At 45.2% G+C, this 27,945-nt stretch overlaps 1 long non-coding RNA gene across 1 annotated transcript; it reads left to right on the top strand.

Moving 5' to 3' along the window:
• On the top strand, nucleotides 1-26,986 carry LOC137621978 (uncharacterized). The gene is made up of 3 exons (XR_011040308.1): nucleotides 1-158; nucleotides 6,350-6,505; nucleotides 26,887-26,986. It is a non-coding gene; the product is annotated as an uncharacterized lncRNA (long non-coding RNA).
• The last annotated feature ends 959 nt before the right edge of the window (nucleotides 26,987-27,945 follow it).

Raw genomic sequence — 27,945 nt, 5'->3', positions numbered from 1 at the left:
AGGTGCAGGTTGAGATTGAAATGTAATTGATCAGGAGTAAACAGCAACAACAAAATTGAGCTTTTGAATTCGCCGAAAAACAATGAAAAAATGTCAAAAAACGACAACTACAAATCCTACTGTTGTCATATTGAACGCACTAAGTTTGTGTAAACAAGGTAATGTAGAGGAGTATGGTTAGAATTGAGATCAAAATTCCTAATAAGATTATTAAGTCGGAAAGTATCTATCCAGCATTAGCTAGTGTACTAGAAGAGGGAAAAGCTCCAATTTTGTAACTGTTTTTGATATAATGTAAAGTAACGTTGTGGTTGAGTGAATATGTAGAATACTTTTTCCGTAACTGAAATACAAACCACGCTATTTAATAGGGGTGTTACTTTCGGTGTAGCTTAAATGACAAGCCATTAAAATTTAACGAGGGTTTACTACCCTCACCGCTAGTTAGTGGGGATAGGGGAGGGTAGCTTGCTACCCCCCCCCCCCTCACACACCTGTGCTTGAACTCACTTTGCTCTCAGCTCGGATGGTAGTCGGACATGTCCGCTGTCATCCTCGCCGCTCATTGGCAGCCATTAATGCTTTTTTGCTTTTTCTTTTTGACAGTTGTGTGTGAAGTTGGCCTCTGCTATTATGTGCACCTGCCCTGTATTACCCGACCGCCCCTTTGGAACATTCATGTCGGCGGTCGAGACACACTCTCACCCTTTGCCCTTACTGTACAGGTCAACGGTGTGATAGCAGTAATAAGTGTAGTGAGTGCAGGGAGTGATCTACCTCCCAGTGGGAGACGTTTTCGCGGCGACGGAAGAAGTCCAGACGGGATATTTCTCCTTCGAAGGTTTCTTTGAAAGGAGAAAACCCAAGGCTGCTTCTTCCATTGCTGAAACCTCTCCAAAGCTCCCACTTGGTCGGTCTCTTTCGAGAGACCGTCGAGTGGTAGCGTAGACCGTTGTACTGTTTTCCAAGCTTGGGGTTCGAGAGATGGTGTTGCTTACCCTAGCGAAGCAACTCCACCTCTTCCCCCGGGGGAGGATGTATCAATAATCCATCTCTTTCAGCTTTGGTCTTCCTTGGGGCTCGAGAGTTCGCCCTCCAAGGAAGTCTTACTTGACTACAGTACATCCGATTGGGTGCCGCTGTCAAGCAATAGCCGCCTCCGGCAGAGGTTGATCCTCTGTCGATTGTTGACGTTGTGGTGTCAGAGGTATCCAATGCGGTATCTCCCATTATCTCTGCCTCGTCAAACCCTACAGTAGCTGACGGCTTAGTTTCTCCCGTTCCTTTTCAACCAACGAGGGAGAAACTAAGGCCAACAGTCTCTCCAGCTAGTGTTTCTCTCCCTCTGGGGAATTCACTTACAGAAACTCCTCTTCGGAGGACTGCAGAAGGTTAGCTTGCTGATCCAACGGCCCCCAGAAGGCATATTCGTCGCAAGGCTCGCCTTCCTCTTCGCTAGAGAGGCCTTCCTTCACCTGCCGTGGTTCTACATCTTCGGTGCAGTCCCCCGCAGAGGAGCCTCGTCATCGATCACCGACTGTTCCTGCTTTGGTCCTGAACCTCTCTGCGGATCGTTTGCGATCCCCTTCGGTGGAAGGTCGTCCTTTCAAAGGACACGTCGACCTTCCACCCGACAGACCTGCTGACCTGCCGTCGCCGTTCCTGGATGCAGTTGCGCGCTATGCGCCCACGAAACCTGACCTCCACGCTCGTCAGGCATCATCCTGTAACCCTAATACAGGGCATCAAGGGCGTATGCGCCAACGTGCGCATACTTCCCTCGCGCTATGCTGAGCATACACGCCCACGTTTTCCTACGCGCCAGGCTTTGCCTTAGCAAGCGCTCCCACGCCCAGCTGCGTGCCAACCCTCACCTGTGCTTCAGCGCTCCTCTGCGCGCCATCAACCTCCAGCGCGCCAGCAACCTCCAGCACGCCTGCGCCCACGCCCAGCAGTCATCTCTCATGCGCGCCCACGATCTTCTGATCGGGGCGCTGTGGGGAAGTCTATCTTGACTTCTCCCACTCGCCTACGCGCCAGCTTTCTCCATCGCGCCGACACGCTCAGTCTCCTGCACGCATCCATGAGGATAAGCGCGTGCGCCCCGCGCTCCCTCGCCCATCCTCTCCTGCAGTTGCGCACCCACAAGACGCTTGCCCACGAGTAGCACAGGCTTCTACCGCGCGCCAAGGGTATCTCTCCTGCGCGCGCTGGCCCTACGGCTTCTTCAGGGGCGCGCAAAGTCTCGCCTGCGCATTCAACGCCCTGCTCCTGCGTGCCCACGCGCGAATATTCTCCCGCGCGAATATTCTCCCACACGCTCCTCGTCAGGGTGATCCCTTACCCTTTCAAATGTCTTCTACCCCCCACCCCCATTGGGGTTAACTGGCTCCCCTTCAGTGGATCAACTCCAGAAGACCATCTCAGCTGGACAGCAGCAGCAGTCTCCTCCAGCTCTGCCGTCAGAGAACATCGGGCTTTCTCTCTGTGTGCCTCCTACTCCAAGGGCCTCTCCTGGTGGATGACACCCATTCTCGAAGGCTCCCAGGGTATCTTCCCATCAGAAACACCCTTTGTCTTCTCATCAAGAGTTGGAGGATTCAAGACCAACAGAGTGAATGTGTGACACTTGCTATTTTTGAAGGGCTTCCCTTTCAGGGCTTAGCTCCTTGGAGTACACTCATAGAGTTGCTTGCCAACCTCTGTCAGATCCTCCCTCTCCCCGGGTGATCGTAGACTTGCCTTCCATAGTCGGTCTACTTACTCTCTAGATTCCCTAGAGTCACCTTTCCTTGATGTGTCTCCACCACACATGTTACGCCAAGAACCTCCTCCTACTCCGACTTCAGATCTCAACCTCTAATAGTGCCTCCTACAGATGAAGGAATCCTGAGTGTGTCTCCTCCTCTGGCGCCTCACCCCAGTGATCCTCAGCTAGACCTGCTTCACTCCAGCGATCCTCAACCAGACATGCCTCACCCTAGCAATCTTTGACCAGATGCGCCTCACCCCAGCGATCCTTAACCAGACGTGCCTCACCCCAGCGATCCTCGACCAGACGTGCCTCACCCCAGCGATCCTCAACCAGACGCGCCTCACGCATGTGTGCCAGCCTAGCCCTCCCTTTTTACGATCAAACATCGACAACATGTTAGTCTCCTAAGTATGATTTCTCTACATGCACAGCTGAAAGGCATAATTCTTAAGCATGCAGAGGCCTGGAACACTTTGAACATACTGCATCGTGAGTTTATCTCTATGCTTGCTCTCCTACTAAATGTGCATCGCCCAGTAGGGCTCCTTCTAAGCGCTCTTCTGTCAATCTTTTGTCTTGCAATAGACGTGTGTCATGTAGACGGACTTATGAAAGTCGTGCCTCTCGTTCTCGCTTCCTTAGGATGCAATCCACTCAGACATGCTTCTGGTGACCTGTTCAACAATATTTCTCCTGGCCATGCTTCTTTCAGATGAACCATAGCAAGGAGGATAACCCCCATTGTCTTCTGGTTTAGCCGTGGTGAATGAATCCCAGATTTATTGATCTTTCAATTGTCCCCATCAACTTGGACATAGGAGGTGCAACAGGCCATAGGGGACAGCAGGAGACTGAGACACATGGGCTATTTGTCCCCAAGGAAATTACCAGAGCAGATAATTTCCCCTTATAACCTATTGAAATTGTTCAGCAGTTAAGGACAGAGGACCCAAGGGCTGTGACGTCACAAGTTGAGAAGTAATGTGCACCTGCTTTACTGCGATTGTATGACAGACTCTGATCATCTTGTCATCTTCCTTTCCTTTTGATGTAGGGAATCAAAGGAATACAAAAATAAGCCTAAGAGTTCTTCCAGATCCTGTGATTTTACCTTTTCAAGTTGTTATTCTTCTCAGATTTATCCGATGATCCTGATCGGTTGCATTTGTGTCCTGTGAGAGCTCTTGAGTCACTATCTCAAGCAAACTTGAGCCACCAGACCAAACCTGCAGCACTTATCTGTAAGTGCAGTAACAGAATGTTACAAAGAACACCATTTCTTCTTGGTAATGGGAGGTCATTGACTGTACCCTTTCACCTCGCTCGCCAGGGAAGGCAATCGAATCACGAGTATTGGTGGTTCACTGTCATTTAAAAGTTATTTGTTACGCAGGTTCTTCAGGGAGGGGTATGGAAATGTTAAACTACATTTACTGTACTGCTCATTACCAGCAGAATGTGATCCAAAGATACCTTGACATATTCACTCTAGGACCTATTGTAGCAGCACAGCAGGTGGTATAGTTACCTCGGCTTCTCTCACAGAACCATTAGCTCCAGATCAGCTTATCCTATTTCATTTCAATCTTCCCCTCTCTCAGGGTACAGCATCAATAGCCTAGCCTGCTGGAACTAGGTCTTGGTGCAGGTAAGGCCCACTGAGTGTTTTTCCGTTCTATACTCAGGTATAGTGTCTTTTCCCTATAGTCCTTTACAAGGGGGAGCGTGATGAAGACTGGCAAACCTATGTATCATATGTATGCCTTGAAGACATACATAAATCCATTATGAACTTACTCACATTGTATGATGCAAAGAGTTTCAGCTCGAGAAGAACCTTTAATGTCAGGGATGTGTACCTCAGAGTTTTGCTGAACTTCTGGTGCACGAGGTGTTAAGACACTTAACTCTTCATAGTTTATCAATGCAAAAGTTTGAAGTGTCCGGGATAAGTTTTCCGCCAGTTAGCCTACACCAGGATATCCTACCACCTAACAATGAGTATGTAAAGGAATATATCACAAATTTGGAGGTAATTTGTATTTTTCCCCTAACTATACACACCCAAGTCACTTACTCTGAGTAGCCTGCCAGCACCAACCCCTGAGTAAGTTCAGGCTCTTATCAAAGCGAGTTGTCTGTGAGCAAGCAATCAGGAAGGCATGCGCCTCCCAGTTACCTTGGCGGAAACTACCGGCCAGTTGTTCATACCTCTTTAAATCTTTTAAATGCGTGGTACAGTATTTCATCTTGCACTATTTTCATTCCCCTGTGTAAGGGGCTCTGGCTTGTGTAGTTAGAGAAAAATATAAATAATCTCCAAATTTGTGATTTCAATCTGCTGTCAATCTTAAACTTTGCCTTCTCCAAATTTTTGTCATGGTTGATAAATCTATTGGATGATTCCTATTCAGGTTTTATAATCAAAACTCTGTGGCCTTATTAAACTAATACAAAATGTAAAGTACATTACATGGATATTTTACATCATACATTATTTCACTGTGTGTATCTAGATGTTTCTTACATTATTCTGGACCTGGTACTTCTCAAACTTTGGTATATAAATAGTGCGAGAAAATAAGAAAGAACTTATTGAAGATACTGTATGGAATGATGTATAGTAATGTCTTTGAATGACATTTATATCATGACTTGTCAAGCTAGTTTACTGTTTCATTACCATGAATGTTAACTTTGGTGGCAACCCAGCAAAATAAAACTGCTGCTTTTGCACTGGTGCAAATGCTGTCTCTTAAGATTATAAAAATTATTGGACAGTTAGTACAATTCTTAGAACTTAAAATCACTTGTTAAATCATACTTAGGGTTGGTCAGTATGGAAAGGTAGGGACTAGGAACACAAGGAAGTTGGAATCAAGATATTTTCAGTTCTAAAATACAGCCAAGATTCCTTTGCAACTTACTCATGATGTTGATGCTTTATTAGGCATTGGGTACGCGTCCAACTGAAGCTATCAATGAAATAATTGTGCTCAATGTCCATTTCATTTTGTCATCAGCAAGTAAAATCTATGCACATTTTGGTACTGTATTAACTGCCGAGCAACTGTAATAGGGAGTTAGAAATATTCAATACTAGAAGCATGGATGGTTTTTGTCAATGTTAAAAAAAATTAGGTGTTCCTAGAAGTACAAGACTTTGTAAAACAATGGCAAATATTAACAATGCTTGCTGAATTGTCTTTGTATCTAAACATCACTTCAGCAAAGCCCTTTGAATTGCAAATCTCCATAACCTTGCCCAGTACACTATGGGAGAAGAGATGGAAATGCCATACTAGGCATAAATTATATAGCTCCAGATGCAAATTGATCTCTGCCTTGTTGTACAAATACAAAATTTATTTAGTTTAGCAGGAAAGCACGTGAATTTTAGTGTGTCTGTACAAGTGGCCATTCTTTATGTACTGTGTATAAGAGACTATAAACACTTTTACTCTGTTTTAAGACCTATGTGAATCTTGTTATGGTTGAGTACTTCAAACGGAGCAATTGTTAGATTTTAAAGTTAACTTAATTGGTCTCAATGTCATGTTTTTAATGTTTTTGAATTTTGTTCTTGTTTTGCAGGTGCAGGTTGAGATTGAATTGTAATTGATCAGGAGTAAACAGCAACAACAAAATTGAGCTTTTGAATTCGCCAAAAAACAATGAAAAAATGTCAAAAAACGACAACTACAAATCCTACTGTTGTCATATTGAACGCACTAAGTTTGTGTAAACAAGGTAATGTAGAGGAGTATGGTTAGAATTGAGATCAAAATTCCTAATAAGATTATTAAGTCGGAAAGTATCTATCCAGCATTAGCTAGTGTACTAGAAGAGGGAAAAGTTCCAATTTTGTAACTGTTTTTGATATAATGTAAAGTAACGTTGTGGTTGAGTGAATATGTAGAATACTTTTTCCGTAACTGAAATACAAACCACGCTATTTAATAGGGGTGTTACTTTCGGTGTAGCTTAAATGACAAGCCATTAAAATTTAACGAGGGTTTACTACCCCCACCGCTAGTTAGTGGGGATAGGGGAGGGTAGCTTGCTACCCCCCCCCCTCACACACCTGTGCTTGAACTCGCTTTGCTCTCAGCTCGGATGGTAGTCGGACATGTCCGCTGTCATCCTTCCGCTCATTGGCAGCCATTAATGCTTTTTTGCTTTTTCTTTTTGACAGTTGTGTGTGAAGTTGGCCTCTGCTATTATGCGCACCTGCCCTGGATTACCCGACCGCCCCTTTGGAACATTCATGTCGGCGGTCGAGACACTCTCACACCCTTTGCCCTTACTGTACAGGTCAACGGTGTGATAGCAGTAATAAGTGTAGTGAGTGCAGGGAGAGGTCTACCTCCCAGTGGGAGACGTTTTCGCGGCGACGGAAGAAGTCCAGACGGGATATTTCTCCTTCGAAGGTTTCTTTGAAAGGAGAAAACCCAAGGCTGCTTCTTCCATTGCTCAAACCTCCTCCGAAGCTCCCACTTGGTCAGTCTCTTTCGAGAGACCGTCGAGTGGTAGCGTAGACCGTTGTACTGTTTTCCAAGCTTGGGGTTCGAGAGATGGCGTTGCTTACCCTAGCGAAGCAACTCCAGCTCTTCCCCCGGGGGAGGATGTATCAATAATCCATCTCTTTCAGCGTTGGTCTTCCTTGGGGCTCAAGAGTTCGCCCTCCAAGGACGTCTTACTTGACTACAGTACATCCGATTGGGTGCCGCTGTCAAGCAATCGCCGCCTCCGGCAGAGGTTGATCCTCTGTCGATTGTCGACGTTGTGGTGTCAAAGGTATCCAATGTGGTATCTCCCAATACCTCTGCCTCGTCAAACCCTACAGTAGCTGACGGCTAAGTTTCTCCCGTTCCTTTTCAACCAACGAGGGAGAAACTAAGTCCAACAGTCTCTCCAGCTAGTGTTTCTCTGCCTATGGGGAATTCACTTACAGAGACTCCTCTTTGGAGGACTGCAGAAGGTCAGCTTGCTGATCCAACGGCCCCCAGAAGGCGTATTCGTCGCAAGGCTCGCCCTCCTCTTCGCCAGAGAGGCCTTCCTTCACCTGCCGTGAGGAGACGCCTCTTTGGTTTTACATCTTCGGCGCAGTCCCCCGCAGAGGAGCCTCGTCATCAATCACGGACTGTTCCTCTTTGGTCCTGAACCTCTCTGCGGATCGTACGCGATCCCCTTCGGTGGAAGGTCGTCCTTTCAAAGGACACGTCGATCTTCCTCCCGACAGACCTGCCGACCTGCCGTCGCCGTTCCTGGATGTAGATGTGCGCTACGTGCCCACGAAACCTGACCTCCACGCTCGTCATGCATCATCCTGTAACCCTAATACAGGGCATCAAGGGCGTATGCGCCAACGCGCCCATACTTCCCTCGTGCTATGCTGAGCATACGCTCTTACGTTTTCCTACGCGCCAGGCTTTGCCTTAGCAAGCGCGCCCACGCCCAGATGAGCGCCAACCCTCACCTGCGCGTCGGCGCTCCTCTGCGCACCAGCGCCCACGCCCAGCAGTCATCTCATGGGCGCCCACGATCTTCTGATCGGGGAGCTGTGGGGAAGTCTATCTTGACTTCTCCCACTCGCCTACGCGCCAGCTTTCTCCATCGCGCCGACACGCGCAGTCTCCTGCACGCATCCATGAGGATAAGCGCGCGCGCCCCGCGCGCCCTCGCTCATCCTCTTCTGCAGTTGCGCGCCCACAAGACGCTCGCCCACGAGCAGCACAGGCTTCTACCGCGCGCCAAGGGTGTCTCTCCTGCGCGCGCTGGCCCTACGGCTTCTTCAGGGGCGCGCAAACTCTCGCCCGCGCATTCAACGCCCTGATCCTGCGTGCCCGCGCGCTCCTCCTCAGGGTGAGCCCTTACCCTTTCAGATGTCTTCCAACCCCCACCCCCATTGGGGTTGACTGGCTCCCCTTCAGTGGATCGACTCCAGAAGACCATCTCAGCTGGACAGCAGCAGCAGTCTCCTCCAGCTCTGCCTTCGGAGAACATCTGGCCTTCTCTCTGTGTGCCTCCTATTCCAAGGGCCTTTCCTGGTGGATGACACCCACTCTCGAAGGCTCCCAGGGTATCTTCCCATCAGAAACACCCTTTGTCTTTTCATCAAGAGTTGGAGGATTCAAGACCAACAGAGTGAATGTGTGACACTTGCTATTTTTGAAGGGCTTCCCTTTCAGGGCTTAGCTCCTTGGAGTACACTCGGAGTTGCTAGCCAACCTCTGTCAGATCCTCCCTCTCCCCGGGTGATCGTAGACTTGCCTTCCATAGGCGGTCTACTTCCTCTCTAGATTCCCTAGAGTCGCCTTTCCTTGATGCGCCTCCACCACACATGTTACGCCAAGAACCTCCTCCTATTCCGACTTCAGATCTCAACCTCTAATAGTGCCTCCTACAGATGAAGGAATCCTGAGTGTGTCTCCTCCTCTGGCGCCTTACCCCAGTGATCCTCAGCTAGACCTGCCTCACCCCAGCGATCCTTAACCAGACATGCCTCACCCCAGCGATCTTTGACCAGATGCGCCTCACCCCAGCGATCTTCAACCAGACGTGCCTCACCCCAGCGATCTTTGACCAGATGCGCCTCACCACAGCGATCCTCAACCAGACGTGCCTCACCCCAGCGATCCTCAACCAGACGTGCCTCACCCCAGCGATCCTCAACCAGACGTGCCTCACCCCAGCGATCCTCAACCAGACGCGCCTCACCCATGTGTGCCAGCCTTGCCCTCCCTTTTTACGATCAAACATCGACAACATGTTGGTCTCCTAAGTATGTTTTATCTACATGCACAGCTGAAAGGCATAATTCTTAAGCATGCAGAGGCCTGGAACACTTTGAACATACTGCATCGTGAGTTTATCTCTATGCCTGCTCTCCTACTAAATGTGCATCGCCCAGTAGGGCTCCTTCTAAGCGCTCTTCTGTCAATCTTTTGTCTTGCAATAGACGTGTGTCATGTAGACGAACTTATGAAAGTCGTGCCTCTCGTTCTCGCTTCCTTAGGATGCAATCCAGTCAGACATGCTTCTGGTGACCTGTTCGACGATATTTCCCCTGGCCATGCTTCTTTCAGATGAACCATAGCAAGGAGGATAACCCCCATTGTCTTCTGGTTTAGCCGTGGTGAATGAATCCCAGATTTATTGATCTTTCAATTGTCCCCATCAACTTGGACATAGGAGGTGCAACAGGCCATAGGGGACAGCAGGAGACTGAGACACATGGGCTATTTGTCCCCAAGGAAATTACCAGAGCAGATAATTTCCCCTTATAACCTATTGAAATTGTTCAGCAGTTAAGGACAGAGGACCCAAGGGCTGTGACATCACAAGTTGAGAAGTAATGTGCACCTGCTTTACTGCGATTGTATGACAGACTCTGATCATCTTGTCATCTTCCTTTCCTTTTGATGTAGGGAATCAAAGGAATACAGAAATAAGCCTAAGAGTTCTTCCAGATCCTGCGATTTTACCTTTTCAAGTAAATATTCTTCTGAGATTTATCTGATGATCCTGATCTGTTGCATTTGTGTCCTCTGAGAGTTCTTGAGTCACTATCTCAAGCAAACTTGAGCCACCAGACCAAACTTGCAGCACTTATCTGTGAGTGCAGTAACAGAATGTTACAAAGAACACCATTCCTTCTTGGTAATGGGAGGTCATTGACTTCACCCTTTCACCTCCCTCTCCAGCTCTCCCCTCTTAATGAGAGAATGCCTTGATGAAGTCATTGAGCTTCAGCACGGCATTTCATTCCCGTGCTGAATCTTGGTGACGGGCAAGAGGGCTCTCGAACATGGGGAAATTGCTCCCCCAGTTCGAATCTAAATTTCTCTCTTTCATCTTTTTCTAACTCTTTATATGGCTTCAACCTTCTCCTAATATTATAAACTTTCCTTCATGTTGCTGTCCCAACCCTATGAGTAAAATTTCCCATATGTATGTGTATATATTTACATATATATGTGTGTTTATTATTTTTTTTCTCTTTTTATGGCATGGATGTTTCTACATCTATTATTGCCACTTGGGCGGATGTTTCTACATCCGGTATTGCTGCCTGCTTTGATGAATGGGAAAGGTGTCACGGTTGGGAGGTGTTTGTGCTCAAAGCTATATGTGAGAGTATTGGATGATCTCAGCCATTCCGAAGATGGTTTGGACCTTTTTGGCGGAACTATTCTCAAGTGTTGGGTCTTCGGAATCCAGGGGGATCCAACGCTTGGGGTAGGACTCTCGGCTTTTGGCCGGAAGCCCGTCATTACAGATATGGGGAGGATGATTCCATAGTTTCTTGGTCTCAGTCCTAACAGGCGGGTTCAGCTTACACCTGTGCCTCTATATCTGTTTTGATGCTATCCTTCGGATAGGGTATGGAGTGGACCATCTGGGAAGTATACTCTCACTGTGCCGGTAGTGGAGAGTGTAAATCTCCTTCCCAACATGTGATGCCTTAATGTTCTCAAGCAGGTAAATCAAACTTCAAAAAATCACTCTTCTCTCTTCTTTTTTATGATGGAATCTTGTGAAAATGACCCCACCTCCCCTGGATATGCTGACTCGCCCCCGGCACTGTTGACAACCTCTGGCAATTCATTTAAAGAAAACTCCGTTGACGACGTAGGAACTAAAAAGGACTATTCTTTAAACACTCGGAAAAAGGGTAATTTGGGCAACACAGGAAAATTGAATGTCCTGCACATTACCCAAATCCCATTAGAAACTAATTATGATATGCTACATAAAATATTTGAGTGTTATGGATTAATAAAAGAAATTAGAATGAAACTTCAAGATGATAATTGGGAATCTTGGCTATCATTTAATTGTCACGAGGAAGCATTTAATGCAAGCCGTAATATTGTTGACATTAAAGTAGGTAATATGAGTGTTAAGGGTGTTCTGTGTGATGGGGCACCTAAAGATCTGGATGTCTACAGACCAGCAGACTGGGCTGATAAAGATATAGAGGCGGATATGCCATCCCAAAGAAAGCCAAAACCACCAATGTGGCTTCTTGCTCAATCTGTAGGAGGTACGGAAAATTATTTCAAGGTCTGTAAATTTCTTCAGAGGAAGGTAGGTACGATTGCACCTGGAGATATATCTCGATTTGGTAAGAAAAGTTACTTGATAAAGGCCAAGTCATACACACAGTCTGTTATACTGTCCAATTTGAAGACAGTAAATGATGATATAAAATTGGACATCAAACCCCATCTAAACTTTAGCTATGGAAGGGGTGTGGTTTTTAATAGGGATCTGTATGAATTTACTGAAGAAGAGATATTGACTATGTGTCCTCTATCAGTGTGGAAAGTACATAAAGTACCTGGAACATCAATGATTGTTCTTACTTTCCAGGATGCCGATGTACCTTCCCACATAGACATAGAAAACGAAAGGATCAGAGTTCAACCTTTCAAGCAAAAGCCACTGCAATGTTATAATTGCTTTAAATTTGGACATCCTTCCAAAGTTTGCAATAGTGAAAGAATTTGTAATACTTGCTCCAATATTTACCATGGGGAATGTACATTTGAGGCAAGGTGCTTAAACTGCAACTCTAATCATAAATCTAATGATAGGAGCTGCCAGTTTTATAAGTTAGAAGAGGGTGCCCTCAATAAATCAATTATTGAACATGTAAGCGTGGGGCATGCCAAGAGATTATTAAATAAATCTAATACTTATGCAAAGACATTAAAAACAGGAGAAAAAGTTCCTCGGGAATCATCTCACCCACCTACTACTGTAGGTAGTTCTCGAAAAAGGAATTCACCATCTATTGATAAAGTGCTGCATAAGACAAGAACATCTCCTCCTGAAGATTTATCATTTAGTATCAACCAAAAGACATTGCCCACCACTATCAAACCTTTGTCCCCCATTACAAAGGATAGTACTAACCTCTCCCAGGCCATATCCTTGCCTGATTTAATGGAGATTCCACCTGACACCAAGTTATCAGGTGTACCTGTAGTGGGGAAGGTACAAAAACCTGGTAACTCTCAACCTACTAATCGTAAAAGAGAGAGACCTCCATCTCTCTCACCCCCTTCCATAAGAAATACTAGAATTATGACATCAAATAAATATGATGTTTTGTCTGTTGATGTTGCCGATCAACCAGAAGATAATTTAAATAAATCAGAAATTCAAGTTGAGGTCCACCATCCCCCTCAACAAATAGATAAAAAAGATACAAAGAAAAACACCAACGTAAAACCCAACATAACAAGACCACCTCTAAAGAAACCTACAGGTAATAATGTTAGATTAAAAACTGCTAATGGGAAGACCTCATCCAAGATGTCTTCCAGAAATAATCCATAGTTTTCTCCTCCATTTTGCAATGGAACTGTCAAGGTTTGAGGGCGAAATATGAAGAACTTAAGCTCCTAATTCATGAGCATTCCCCCATAATTGTATGTCTACAGGAAAGTATGCTTGATTCTAACACTCCTAGTCCTCGAGATTATGTTAGCTATAGAACACCATATAATCAACAAGCAGGGAGCCATGGCGGAAGTCTCATGTACATTCGTCGAGATGTTCCCCAAATACCCATGTCTATACGTACAACCCTGCAGGCAGTTGTTGTACAAATTGATATCGGGAGAAAATATACAATATGCTCTCTGTACTTGCCTCCAAATGATAATATTTTATATGATTTAGCAGAGGTCATTCAACAACTCCCTCAACCTTTTCTCTTACTGGGAGATATGAATGGTAGACATCCTTTATGGGGTGATATTTTAGCAAACACAAGGGGCAATATTATCTCATCAATTGTGGAGAATGAGGATGTGGGACTCCTTAATACAGGAGAGCCCACACACTTCCATGTTCAGACAGGTACTTTGTCATGCATTGACCTTTCAATTACAAGCTCTAACTGCCTTCTTGATTTTGATTGGAGGACATTAGATGATTGGCATACTAGTGATCATGCACCAATCATTATAAACACCAACAAGGGTCCACCTTTGCAAAGATCGCCACGTTGGAATCTAGACAAGGCAGACTGGGTTAAATTTTCTGAGCTAAGTGAAATCGAAGGGAGAGCAGAACAGTTTGAAAGTGTTGATGATGCCATAGACCTACTGAATGGAACTCTTCTTACAGCAGGAGTCAATTCAATTCCCAAAACAACGGGGTTATTCAAACGACAACCAGTCCCGTGGTGGTCTTCAGAACTAACTGCACTCCACAGAGCCACAAGAAGATCTCTAACACGATTGCGTAGACACAGAACTGATAAGAATTTAACTATGTAAAAGAAATGTAGAGCACAGTTCCGTCGTGCCATGAAAGAAGCAAGGCGCCAGTCATGGATTTCTTTTGTTTCCTCCATTAACAGTAGAACACCACCATCTTCTGTGTGGAGGAAAGTAAAAAAGATAGCTGGCAAATTCACCCCCAACCCACCACCAGTGTTGAAGGTGAATGGCCAGTATGTAACTGAAGCAAATGAAGTTAGCAATGCCCTGGCTAATCATTTTTCAAATGTATCCAGCAAGTGTGAAGGAGCCCCTGGTCACCAGTACAGGAGCACTGAAGAAAAGAAAATTTTAAATTTTGCAACAAGAAGGGAAGAGTCGTATAATTCTCCTTTCACTGAAAGAGAATTTGATTCCGCGCTTGCTCATTACAACGATACAGCCCCTGGACCCGATGGAATTCCATATGCAATGATTAAACATGTACATTTTAATACAAAGCTATTTATTTTAAGCATTATTAATAGAATATGGCATGATCATAGTTACCCAAGTGTTTGGGAACTAGCCATTATTTTAGCCTTTTTAAAACCCGGTAAAGACAAGTTTTTAGCAGCAAACTATCGTCCTATTGCATTGACATCTTGTTTATGTAAAATCATGGAGAAGATGGTCAATGCAAGGCTGATATGGTACCTTGAAAAGAAAGGTATTTTATCACCAATTCAATGTGGATTCCGAAAAATGAACTCAACGACTGATGTGTTGATACGACTTGAGTCTTCTATTTGTGAAGCCTTTGCTTCCAAAAAGCACCATGTTACAGTATTTTTTTTACCTTGAAAAGGCATATGATACCACATGGAGATATGGTATTCTTAAAACCATTCATGAATTGGGATTGAGAGGAGAGCTGCCACTATTTATTCAGGCATTTCTTTCATGTAGAGTTTTTCAAGTGAGAGTGGGGGAAACTCTATCAGAGAGTAAGTGCCAGGAAGAAGGAGTTCCTCAGGGTAGTGTGCTGAGTGTAACCCTTTTTGCACTAGCAATTAATGGGATATCCTCAGCCATTCCCCAGGATGTTCTCTCAACATTATTTGTGGATGATCTCAATATCATTTGCTGGCACTAGAATGGCAATGGTTGAGAGAAAAATCCAACTCTCTATTGATAAAATTATCCAGTGGGCTGACATGAATGGATTTAAGTTCTCGGCAAGTAAAACTACCATTGTCCATTTTTGTCGTATCCGGGGAGTACATCCAGACCCGGATATATACATTAAAGGTCAACGGATACCATGTGTATCGGAAACCAAATTTTTAGGTTTGATATTTGACTGTAGACTTACATGGGTTTCTCACCTAAAAGCGCTAAAAGCTAAATGTGTTGAAGCTCTGAATATCTTGAAAGTATTGTCCCATACATCATGGGGGGCAGACCGCAATACTATTTTAAAATTATACAAGGCCTTGATTTTTTCCAAAATTAGTTATGGTTGTGAGGTATATTCTTCAGCCACCCCAAGCCGGTTAAAAATATTAGATTCGATACATCATGCAGGTATTAGATTGTCTACTGGAGCTTTTAAAACCTCGCCTATCCCAAGTCTCCTTGTTGATGCTGGAGAGTTACCTCTAGACCTTTACCGAATGTCTTCCATTCTTCGGTATTGGTTTAGATTGCAAAGACTCCCTAACTCTCTAGCCTTTCAGACTGCAAGCCTTGTAAGACACGCATCATACTTTGAGTTGCACCCAAAATCTCCTCAACCTTATGGCTTTCGGGTGAAACGATTATTAAATAGTCTGGATATAATTAGAAATAAGGTACTTCCATTCAAGGTATCATCAACGCCTCCATGGAAGTTACCAGAGATATCTTTTTGTAAATATTTTATTGGAGATAAGAAGAATATGTCAGACATAGAAGCCAGGTCTCTTTTTAATGAACATGTTAAAGAACATAGAGGATCAACTTTTATCTATACTGATGGCTCCAAATCTGATGCTGGCGTTGGATTTGGAGTACATAGTAATGGTTTTAATTGTAGAGGTGCACTTCCTCTGACCGCTTCCATATTTACTGCCGAACTGTATGGCATATTAACCGCTATTGAGAAAATAGCTTTGGAAAAGGAGGGTAATTTTACAATTTTTAGTGATGCCAGGAGTGTTCTTCAAGGTCTAGAAGTTTTTAATTCTAGTAACCCTCTAGTTTTAAAGATTTTAGAATGGCTTTTTATTATTGGACGGAAAGGTATAACTGTTCGATTTTGTTGGGTTCCAGCACATGTAGGTGTGTCTGGGAATGAGAAGGCAGATTTACTGGCGAAGAATGCGGCATCCGAGTTGCTACCAAGGAGGTATCCCATTCCATGTAACGATCTCCTACCTTACATCAAGAAATTGGTTTGTGATAAATGGCAACAGCACTGGGACAGTCAAGATGGCAATAAAATGAGGGAAGTAACAAATATCATATCACCTTGGAGGTATAGCAGGATTCCCCGAAAATGGGAGACGACTCTTTGTCGTCTCCGTATTGGTCACACACGGTTGACACACGAGTTTCTGCTGAAGGGCCAACACCAACCGTATTGCGAGGACTGCTTAGTACCTTTAACAGTGAGGCATTTGTTGACCGAATGCCCTAATTTTACTAACTTAAGAAATAGATATCTGTTTGAGGCTCGAGGTGAGGATGGCAGGTTTATCCTTGCCAAGATTCTTGGACATGTGTCTTACTATGTGAGCGGAATTTTTAAATTCATTTCAGAAGCAGGTCTTCTGAAAACTATTTAACTATTGTAATGACTTCTTAATTTTTATGGTTTTAATTGAATTCTCTTTTAATTTTCATATACAGTAAATGGTATCGGTGTCAATGACCTTAGATGTCAGGATGCCAGAAAACTTTCAATCAATCAATCAAGCAATCTCCAGCTCTCCAGGGAAGGCAATCGAATCACGAGTGTTGGTGGCTCACTGTCATTTATAAGTTATTTGTTACGCAGGTTCTTCAGGCAGGGGTATGGAAATGTTAAGCTACATTTACTGTACTGCTCATTACCAGCAGAATGTGATCCAAAGGTACCTTGACATATTCACTCTACGCTCCAGAGTGGCTTGTCCTATTTCATTTCAATCTTCCCCTCTCTTAGGGTACAACATCAAGAGCCTAGCGTGCTGGAACTAGGTTTTGATGCAGGTAAGCCCCACCGAGTGTGTTGCCGTTCTATACTCTGGTATAGTGTCTTTTCCCTATAGTCCTTTACAAGGGGGAACGTGACGTAGACTGGCAAACCTATGTATCATATTTACGCCTTGAAGACATACATAAATCCATTATGAACTTACTCACATTGTATGATGCAAAGAGTTTCAGCTCGAGAAGAACCTTTAATGCCCAGGCTGTGTACCTCAGAGTTTTGCTGAACCTCTGGTGCACGAGGTGTTAAGACACTTAACTCTTCATAGTTTATCAATGCAAAAGTTTGAAGTGTCCGGGATAAGTTTTCCGCTAGTTAGCCTACACCAGGATATCCTCCCACATAACAATGAGTACAGTATGTAAGGGAATATATCACAAATTTTGAGGTAATTTTTTTTCCCCTAACTATACACACCCAAGTCACTTACTCTGAGTAGCCTGCCAGCCCCAACCCCCAAATAAGTCCTGGCTATTATCAAAGCGAGTTGTCTGTGAGCAACCAATCAGGGAGGAAGGTGCCTCCCAGCTACTGGGGCAGCAACTACCTGCCATATGTTTACACCTCTTTAAATCTTTTAACTGGGTTATTTCATCTTGCACTATTTTCATTCCCCTATGTAAGAGGCTCTGGTTTGTATAGTTAGAGAAAAATACAAATAACCTCCAAATTTGAATTTTAATCTGCTGTCAATCTTCAACTTTGCCATCTCCAAATTTTTGTCATGGTTGATAAATCTATTGGATGATTCCTATTCAGGTTTTATAATCAGAACTCTGTGGCCTTATTAAACTAATTCAAAATGTAAAGTACATTACATGAATATTTTACATCATACATTATTTCAGAGTATGTATCTAGATGTTTCTTACATTATTCTGGACCTGGTACTTCACAAACTTTGGTATATAAGTAGTGCGAGAAAATAAGAAAACTTATTGAAAATACTGTATGGAATTAGATATTAAAATTATTAAAACTTGAAATCACTTCTTAAATCATACTGATGGTTGGTCAGTATGGTAAGGTAGGGACTGTGAACACAAGGAAGTTGGAGTCAAGAAAATTTCAGTTCTAAAATACAGCCAAGATTCCTTTGCAACTTACTCATGATGTTGATGCTTTGTTAGGCATTGGGTACGCGTCCAACTGAAGCTATCAATGAAAAAATTATGCTCAATGTCCATTTCATTAAATCAAGAGCCAGTAAAATCTATGCACATTTCTGGGTCGAACCTGTGGCGCCGGGCGAAAAGTCCTTCTTGTATACCTTTTCTGATAAAAACCTTCCAATTATACCAGAGAAAGATAAAAGCATGGAATGCTGAGGTTACAACCCTCGCGCGAGCACCTTTTGGGTGTCGTGTATAAAGCAAAGGCGCGTGAAATCCACTATTCACAGGTTGTCTTCCATTTAGTTAATTCCTTCGCCAAAGGGATGGGCCGATACAGAGGCCCTAGACACATCCCCATCGCCGCACCACCCACGCCACGACGCGAGCGCCATCTGAACAACATCCTTCTTTTTGGAATTCAAAAGTGTTGAATGTTTTCGTTGTGCTCTCGGTCTTTTTTATCTATCGTGGATTTATTTTGTCATGTCCGAAGCTCCATCTTCACACATTCCAATGTTAAGTACCATAGTTTGTTTTGACAGTATTTTATTGTACCGGGCTTGTGTTTTATATCCAGTATAGTCTGTTTTATTATCCCCGTCTGGCCGTTCATGGCGGCCATTGTTTGTTCACTTGTTGGGGAATTCATCTTTATCTGCCCGTTTAGTACTCTGTCACTTAGGTTCTTGGTTAAGTCCCTGGCCTTATGCCTTTAGAACCGTTATTATTTTTATTTTTATTTTTTTGCTCATGGTACTTTTTGCAAGTAAGTCCAGCCTACGATCGAGATAGCGATTTAGCTTTGTTTTTGTTTAGTAACCGCCCGAGGCGTTCGTCACTCGACTCGGTTAAAGGAACAGTGCTATTTATTTTAAGTTTTAACGGATGCTATTCTTCGATCGTAGTATTATATGGATGTACATTTTTATTTTATACGTTTATAATAGTGTTTTGTGATTTTTAGTCCTGTTTTTGTGTCCAAGAGAGCGAGAGATTGGGGTCCCCGTTTTCTGTTCGCAGTCACGAGTTACCCCTTTCTCTCGTTTTCTTTCTTAGCTCCGGTGGGGGAGCGGATTTCCCGTTTTCCGTTTTGTGCGGTCAGCGGGTTCTCCCTCCCTCACCTCTCCCCCTCTGGGTGGATGATAACTTACGAGTTATTTATTTTTTCGTGACTTTTCAATTGTTAGCGTTATTTTGGTCCGTGTTTCGCCCTCTCCCCGTTACGGCTCGGGAGTAGTTATGAACGTTATCCACTCCGCCTTGAGTTATACTCCGCCACGAGGGATTCTCAATAACTTTCGTTCTATTGTTATATTTATATTGTTTACTACATGGGACGGGCTTCATATTGTTTAGATAAGACCCTCCGGTGGCCCTTACTTCGGTCTCAGGCCACGGCCATATCCACAATAGCCTTTGTTATTACAACTGTGTTGTTATTCACAATAATTATTCAGGACCTTTCTTCTCCCTCCGGCCTCACCGGAGATCGTAAATACGCTTTACTATAATCTAAGCTTTAGTCTTTAGCTACGACTTAGCTTTTTATCTTTCACAATTGAATTATTAGCCACAATTGAATTATTCAGGGCATCTCATTATCCTCCGGCGTCACCGGAGGTCGCCCAAACACTTAACACTTAAAGTTGCCTTAGCTAATTAGCTAAGGCTCCTTTATTCAGGACATTTCATTACGATCCGGCCTCACCGGAGCTCCGGCTTCACCGGAGGTCGCCCATACACTTCACACTTATATTTGCCTTGCCTTTAGCTAAGGCTGGTGTTTGTATTTATTTTAAGGGCATGTCACTGCTTCCCCGACCCTTGGAGGTCGGCGGATTACTTTAAGCTTATTATCCTTATGTCATTAACAGAATTGGGTGCATTACAAATATACAGACAATTGAATTTTAAAGTGCCAACAATGGTATGGGGCAGTATCAACTTAAAGTTAATAGTTAGTTGTTTGGTCAAGGCAATATGGGTGCTTAGGTAATTCAGTGAGTGCCAGAACTCTAAAATAATAGGTTTTTATCCCTTATCAGAGTTTCAAGCATCACCAGACTCATGTCTCCTTTCTTTTACAGAAGGCCCGTTGTACTGCTGAAGGATGCTCTGCCTCGTTCAGCGACCCCGTTGGGCATGACCTCTGCCGGTCTCATGCCCACTGCTCCATTCCCTTTATCCAGGAACCGGGACAGGCCCAATACCCAGTGTGGTTCCCGGATTTGTGCTCGTTCTGTTACGAGTTGTCGTCAGTTCTGCTGAATGATGATGTAAGTGGGTTTTCCCTTTGTTCCTTATTTCTCGTTGGCAGACACTAATATAGACATGAATATGATATACACAGTATATTTAGGAGGGCAAACCCCCTCCTCCATCACTAATCACTGCAAATCTTACAGGCCGATGATGTCTCTCTTCGGTCAGCAAGGGCTACTCTTCGGCCGTGGGTGTCGGGCTTTGGCAGGAATGCCCCGTCTGGCGCTCCCTATCTCCTCGATGGGGATATGGCCTCCCGTCTCTTCCCAGGCTCGACTACTGCTGCAGTCTCTCCTGACCTTGCTGCCCCTTTAATTGAAGAAGTCAGGGCTACCATTTCCGTGGAGGACGAAACCCTCGTACCAATGGACATGGCTGGTCTGGATATAGACGTAGAACCCAGGGACGAGCAGGTAAGTGGTGCCGAGTTGGTGGAAACCCTTTTCTCTCCTACTCCCTCTTCTACCTCTTCCTATCTAGGTTTTGATAACTCTAAGGCTTCTCCTCGGGATCCCTCTGCCTCCGTACGACCCAAGGTGAAGCCACTTCGAACTTATAAGACTTCAGCTTTGCCAGTATCAACGTCACCGGTCCCCGGACCCTCGACAGCTCCTGATATCCATATTGCTCCTCGTAAAACCACTACTCCTAAGAAGTCTAAGTCTACCAAATCCAAGAAAAAACCCACGGGTGACTTTCAGGTACCCTGGGCCGATCTCCTCCCCATCCAACTGATCAAAGGATTGGTCAGGGATCAAGTTCAACATCACTCTGGTGCAATAACAGAGATTAAGGATATGATGGCTACTCTGATCCGCGCCGGAACTCAGTTCCCTCCCCCTTCTGCCCCAGACGCATCGAAGCTGCCGCCCTTCGATAAAAACAATCCTTGGCGGTTTGCTTTGCATGCTCCATTCGTAGATGGCTCCCTAACTCTGGAGGGCATGGGCACCCGCCCTCTAGAGGACCTGGAGTTCTATCCCCCTGGCCTAGCATTCCCGTTCAATGGTTTTGTACGGTTAAAGGAACATGCATTGGTCCGTATGGACAAGGTACCGAAGGAAACGGTCATATTTCCAAAAGAGCAGGCCCAGGCTATCTGGGCCAGAACACTATCAGTGTGGGGGTGTATTAACTCAAAGCTCACCCCTCACAAGGGTTCCTACACTATTTTTACGACAGCGGCCTCCATCTCTTTGCCGCTCATAGACAAAGTCACAGAGCTGACTATACAGGCCATCAAAGAAGGCTCTTCCATGCCGGCTCTCAAGGAGACGGACCCCACCTCTTTGCTTATTCCGGGTTCCTCGGCAGCCTGGGATGCTGCGGCCTCTACCTTCACGGTGGGGAAACTAGACCCGGACTGTGCCTCTACTCTTTTCTCTGAGAAGCTTCCCAGATTAATAGAGAGTCTTCTCAAAACTGAGTTCGAGACCCGTACTAGACTTGCTAGGTCCCTCCAATCCATCACCTCCATGGAGTCCCTTGCATCCCTTTACCCAGAGGAAACGATGTTCAGAGTCGCCACAAAGAACCAGCTGCTATCCTACCAAATAGATCTCCATGACTTCTGGTCAGCACGGGTTAGTTGCAGGAAGTTCGTTCTGTCGGAGGCCACCATCAGGCATGAGCCGAACAGACTGATAGCTTCCTCCTGCTGGGGTAAGACCCTCTTCCCTCAGACCGAGGTGGATAAGGTTCTTCAGGACGCAGCGAGGGCAAACCAGAATTTGCAGGTAAGGTGGGGTCTTTCAGCCAAAAAGAGGTTCGAACCCCAGAGACACACATTCTTCAAGAAGAAGCTGAGGTTTAGTCCTTACAAAGCGGCCCGGGGTACCTCGTCCCCACAGCCTTCCGCGGCCTCGACTTCTCGACAACAGGCGCCTCCTCAGCAGGTAGTCTACCTCGCTGCTCCCCCTGGTACACAGCCCAACCCCTCTTGGATGCCCTCACCTGCATACAACCCTGCCTACGAACCCTCCGGTTCCTTTCGTGGATACCAAAGAGGGAGTTCCAGAGGTAGAGGACAGTTCCGCCAACGCGGCGGGCCCAGAGCAAGGGGTTCCCGTGGAGGGAGGGGCCCTAAGTTCACTCCCTCCCAATGATGTGATGCCGGTAGGAGGGAGACTTTATCACTTCCGGGATCATTGGACCTTCAGTCCATGGGCTCACAGCATAATATCAAGGGGCTTGGGTTGGAAATGGTCACAGGGATCCCCTCCTCCACCGGTGACCTTCTTCCAGAGACCCACTCCCATCCTGGAAGAGTACACTGCGGAGTTACTCAAGAAGAGAGCAATCAAGCGGGTTCGATCCCTGAAGTTCCAAGGCCGCCTGTTTACAGTCCCGAAGAAAGACTCGTCGGCGTTGAGGGTAGTTCTGGACTTGTCGAAGCTCAACTCTTACATCCTTTGCGACAAGTTCTGTATGCTGACTATCTCTCAGGTACGGACCTTACTTCCCCGTGGGGCCGTCACCACCTCTATCGATCTTACCGACGCCTATTATCATGTCCCAGTAGCTCGAAACTTCTCTCCTTATCTAGGCTTCCGTCTCGGCAAGAGAGCCTTCGCATTCAAAGTCATGCCCTTCGGTCTCAGCATTGCCCCCAGGGTATTCACGAAACTGGGGGAGACGGTGCTCGAGCAACTCAGACACCAAGGGATACAAATCGTCGCCTATCTGGACGATTGGCTCATTTGGGCCCAGTCGCACCAGGAATGCAAAAGAGCTACGTCGAAGGTACTCCATTTTCTCTCCAAACTGGGCTTCCAAGTCAACCTCCGGAAGTCCCGCCTACAACCATCAAGCCTCTTCGAATGGTTAGGCATCCGTTGGGACCTCTCAAAGCACAAGCTCTCCCTTCCTCCCAAGAAGGTGAGGGAGATAGCTTCCAAGGTCAGGAACTTTCTCAAACACAAACAGGTGTCCAGAAGAGCTTTAGAACGAGTCCTCGGCCTACTCCAGTTTGCCTCACTGACCGATCTCCTATTAAAAGCCAAACTCAAAGACATCAATCGAGTTTGGAGAAAGAGGGCGACAATACCTTTAAGAGACAAGACCTCGAAGATCCCCTCTGTCTTGAAAATGAGACTACGACCATGGTCCGATCGGAGGAACCTCTCCAAGTCAGTTCCTCTACAGTTCCCCTCTCCACAAGTGACAATTCATACCGACGCGTCTCTGAGTGGTTGGGGGGGTTACTCCCAACATCAGATGTGTCAGGGCTCTTGGTCACCCGCCATGAGACAGTTCCATATCAATGTTCTCGAAGCCATGGCGGTGTTCTTGACCCTGAAGAGAATCTCCCCTCCGAGGTCGACCCACATCAGAGTAGTCTCAGACAGTACGGCCGTAGTCCACTGCCTCAACAGGGGGGGGTCCAAATCACCCAACCTGAATCAGATCCTAGTCACTATCTTCACCTTGGCAGCCGACAAAGACTGGTTCCTGTCAGCAACTCACCTAGCAGGAGTCCAGAATGTGATAGCAGACGCATTATCCAGGACGAGCCCACTGGAATCGGAGTGGTCCCTGGACATGCACTCCTTCCGGTGGATACTCAGGCTGGTTCCAGGTCTCCAGGTAGATCTATTCGCGACCCGACTCAATCACAAACTCCCGTGTTATGTGACACCGAACCTGGACCCTCAGGCTTATGCCATGGACGCATTAACCCTGGATTGGAACCATTGGCAGAAGATCTTCTTATTCCCTCCAGTGAATCTTCTACTGAAAGTCTTGCACAAACTCCGCTCCTTCAACGGGGTAGTAGCTTTAGTGGCACCTCACTGGCCAAAGAGCAGTTGGTTTCCTCTCCTCCTCGAGTTGAAACTCCGTCCCTTCCGGATCCCATTCCCCAAACTGACCCAGGTGGTCCAAACACGGACTGTGTCAGATTCCTCAAGGATAGCCAAAACCCTAACTTTGTGGATTTCATGAAGTTTGCGGCACGTAGGGACGCAAACATCGACCCAGATAATGTCCTCTTTATAGAATCAGACAAAAGGGACTCAACGATTCGCCAATATGATTCGGCGGTTAAGAAACTAGCGGATTTCTTAAGGACGTCAGACCATTCGGTTATGACTCCTAATTTAGCCATCTCCTTCTTTAGGTCCATTTTTGACAAAGGCCTAGCAGCTAGCACTATAACCACCATTAAGTCAGCTCTGAGGAAAGTCTTCCTGGTTGGGTTTAACATTAACCTGGCGGAGTCTTATTTCTCATCTATTCCAAAAGCATGTGCTAGGCTTCGACCTTCGGTCCGTCCTCAAAAGGTCTCTTGGTCTCTAAATGATGTCCTCAAACTGGCCTCCGACACGGACAACGAATCCTGCTCTTATATCACTCTTCTTAGGAAGACTTTATTTCTAACAGCTTTGGCCTCGGGTTCCAGAATCTCAGAACTAGCAGCTCTCTCACGAAACTCAGAGAACATGGATTTCCTCCCTTCAGGTGAGGTACTTCTTTCACCAGACAGGGCGTTCCTAGCTAAGAACGAGGACCCCCAAAATAGGTGGTCCCCTTGGAAGATTATTCCTCTTCTCCAAGATACTTCTCTATGTCCGGTCACCACTCTCAGGGCCTTTTTAGCCAGGACTGCTACCCAATCGTCTGGCCCCTTGTTTATCAGAGAACAAGGAGGTACCATTTCCATACGTGGCATTAGGCAACAGATCCTATACTTCATTAAACAAGCCAATCCGGGTTCATTTCCCCATGCTCATGATATCCGATCGATAGCTACCTCCATCAACTATTTCCAGAATATGGACTTTGATAACCTTAAGAAGTACACGGGTTGGAAATCTCCTATGGTCTTCAAACGCCACTATCTAAAGAACTTACAGGCTCTTAAATATCCAACGGTTGCAGCTGGGAGCCTTATCTCTCCCCATTGATCTTTTGTTCTTCCTTTCATCCATCTCTTCTCTTCTCCCTCCTACCCGCCACTCGCACCACGACGCCGCTTCCTTGGTGGTTCGTTAGCCCTAAGTGTATTACATATTACAGTAGGTTAATATGATTGTAACTATTATTGTTTTCCCTTGTTATTAAGATGGGATATTCTTAGCCATGTCAGTTTTGTTGCATGTTTTCCTCTGATACTCAGAGGTTTCCTTGTTATCACTATGCCCTGTGGCTAGTTTATATTTTATGCCTACTTACCTGAATTATATATGATTTTCTTTACATGGTGTTGTTTCTCTCCCCTTATTAAATTAGTAGTTATTGTTGGGCTTGGAAGGCATTCTCTGGTACATTTTCGCCCGGCGCCACAGGTTCGACCCAGAAAAGGGATTTTGACGAAGGAAAAATCTATTTCTGGGGAGAGACCTGTGGCGCCCGGCGAAACCCTTCCCCTTATTTTACACGATCCCACCCTTTCCTTTCCAAGCCATCATGGTCAATACAGAAGGATGTTGTTCAGATGGCGCTCGCGTCGTGGCGTGGGTGGTGCGGCGATGGGGATGTGTCTAGGGCCTCTGTATCGGCCCATCCCTTTGGCGAAGGAATTAACTAAATGGAAGACAACCTGTGAATAGTGGATTTCACGCGCCTTTGCTTTATACACGACACCCAAAAGGTGCTCGCGCGAGGGTTGTAACCTCAGCATTCCATGCTTTTATCTTTCTCTGGTATAATTGGAAGGTTTTTATCAGAAAAGGTATACAAGAAGGACTTTTCGCCGGGCGCCACAGGTCTCTCCCCAGAAATAGATTTTTCCTTCGTCAAAATCCCTTTTTGGTACTGTATTAACTGCCGAGCAACTGTAATAGGGAATTAAAAATATTCAATACTTGAAGCTTGGATGGTTTTTGTCAATAGTGTATTAGAATATTTTTTGGCCCTGTTTGAAGTACAGGACTAAAACAATGGCAAACAATAACAATGCTTTCTGAAGTGTCTTTGTATCTAAACATCACTTCAGCAAAGCCCTTGGAATTGCAAATCTTTGTAACCTTGCCCAGTACGCTATGGGAGAAGGGATGGAAATGCCATACTAGGCATAGATTATATAGCTCCAGATGCAAATTGATCTCTGCCTTGTTGTACAAATACAAAATTTATTTAGTTTAGCAGGAAAGCACGTGAATTTTAGTGTGTCTGTACAAGTGGCCATTCTTTATGTACTGTGTATAAGAGACTATAAACACTTTTGCCCTGTTTTAAGACCTATGTGAATCTTGTGATGGTAGAGTACTTCAAACTGAACAATTGTTAGATTTTACAGTTAACTTAATTAGTCTCAATGTTATGTTTTTATTGTTTTTAAATTTTGTTCTTGTTTTGCAGGTGCAGGTTGACATTGAAATGTAATTGATCAGGAGTAAACAGCAACAACAAAATTGAGCTTTTGAATTCGCCAAAAAACAATGAAAAATGTCAAAAAACGACAACTACAAATCCTACTGTTGTCGTATTGAACACACTAAGTTTGTGTAAACAAGGTAATGTAGAGGAGTATGGTTAGAATTGAGATCAAAATTCCTAATAAGATTAGTAAGTCTGAAAGTATCTATCCAGCATTAGCTATTGTACTAAAAGAGGGAAAAGCTCCAATTTTGTAACTGTTTTGGATATAATCTAAAGTAACGTTGTGGTTGAGTGAATATGTAGAATATTTGTTCCGTAACTGAAATACAAACCACGCTATTTAATAGGGGTATTACTTTCGGTAGCTGAAATGACGAGCCATTAAAACTTAACGAGGGTTTACTACCCCCACCGCTAGTTAGTGGGGATAGGGGAGGGTAGCTTGCAAACCCCCCCCCCCCCCCTCACACACCTGTGCTTGAACTCGCTTTGCTCTCAGCTCGGATGGTAGTCGGACACGTCCGCTGTCATCCTTGCCGCTCATTAGCAGCCATTAAAGCTTTTTTGCTTTTTCTTTTTGACAGTTGTGTGTGAAGTTGGCCTCTGCTACTATGCGCACCTGCCCTGGATTACCCGCCCGCCCCTTTGGAACATTCATGTCGGCGATCGAGACACTCTCACACCCTTTGCCCTTACTGTACAGGTCAACGGTGTGATAGCGGTAATAAGTGTAGTGAGTGCAGGGAGTGGTCTACCTCCCAGTGGGAGACGTTTTCGCGGCGACGGAAGAAGAAGTCCAGACGGGATATTTCTCCTTCGAAGGTTTCTTTGAAAGGAGAAAAACCCAAGGCTTCTTCTTCCATTGCTCAAACCTCCTCCGAAGCTCCCACTTGGTCGGTCTCTTTCGAGAGACTGTCGAGTGGTACCGTAGACCATTGTACTGTTTTCCAAGCTCGGGGTTCGAGAGATGGCGTTGCTTACCCTAGCGAATCAACTCCACCTGTCCTCCCGGGGGAGGATGTATCAATAATCCATCTC

Source organism: Palaemon carinicauda, chromosome 28 (assembly GCF_036898095.1).
Source record: "Palaemon carinicauda isolate YSFRI2023 chromosome 28, ASM3689809v2, whole genome shotgun sequence".
NCBI lineage: Eukaryota > Metazoa > Arthropoda > Malacostraca > Decapoda > Palaemonidae > Palaemon > Palaemon carinicauda.
The sequence above is the reverse complement of the archived record's forward strand: the minus strand, read 5'-3'. Positions and strand labels throughout refer to the sequence as shown.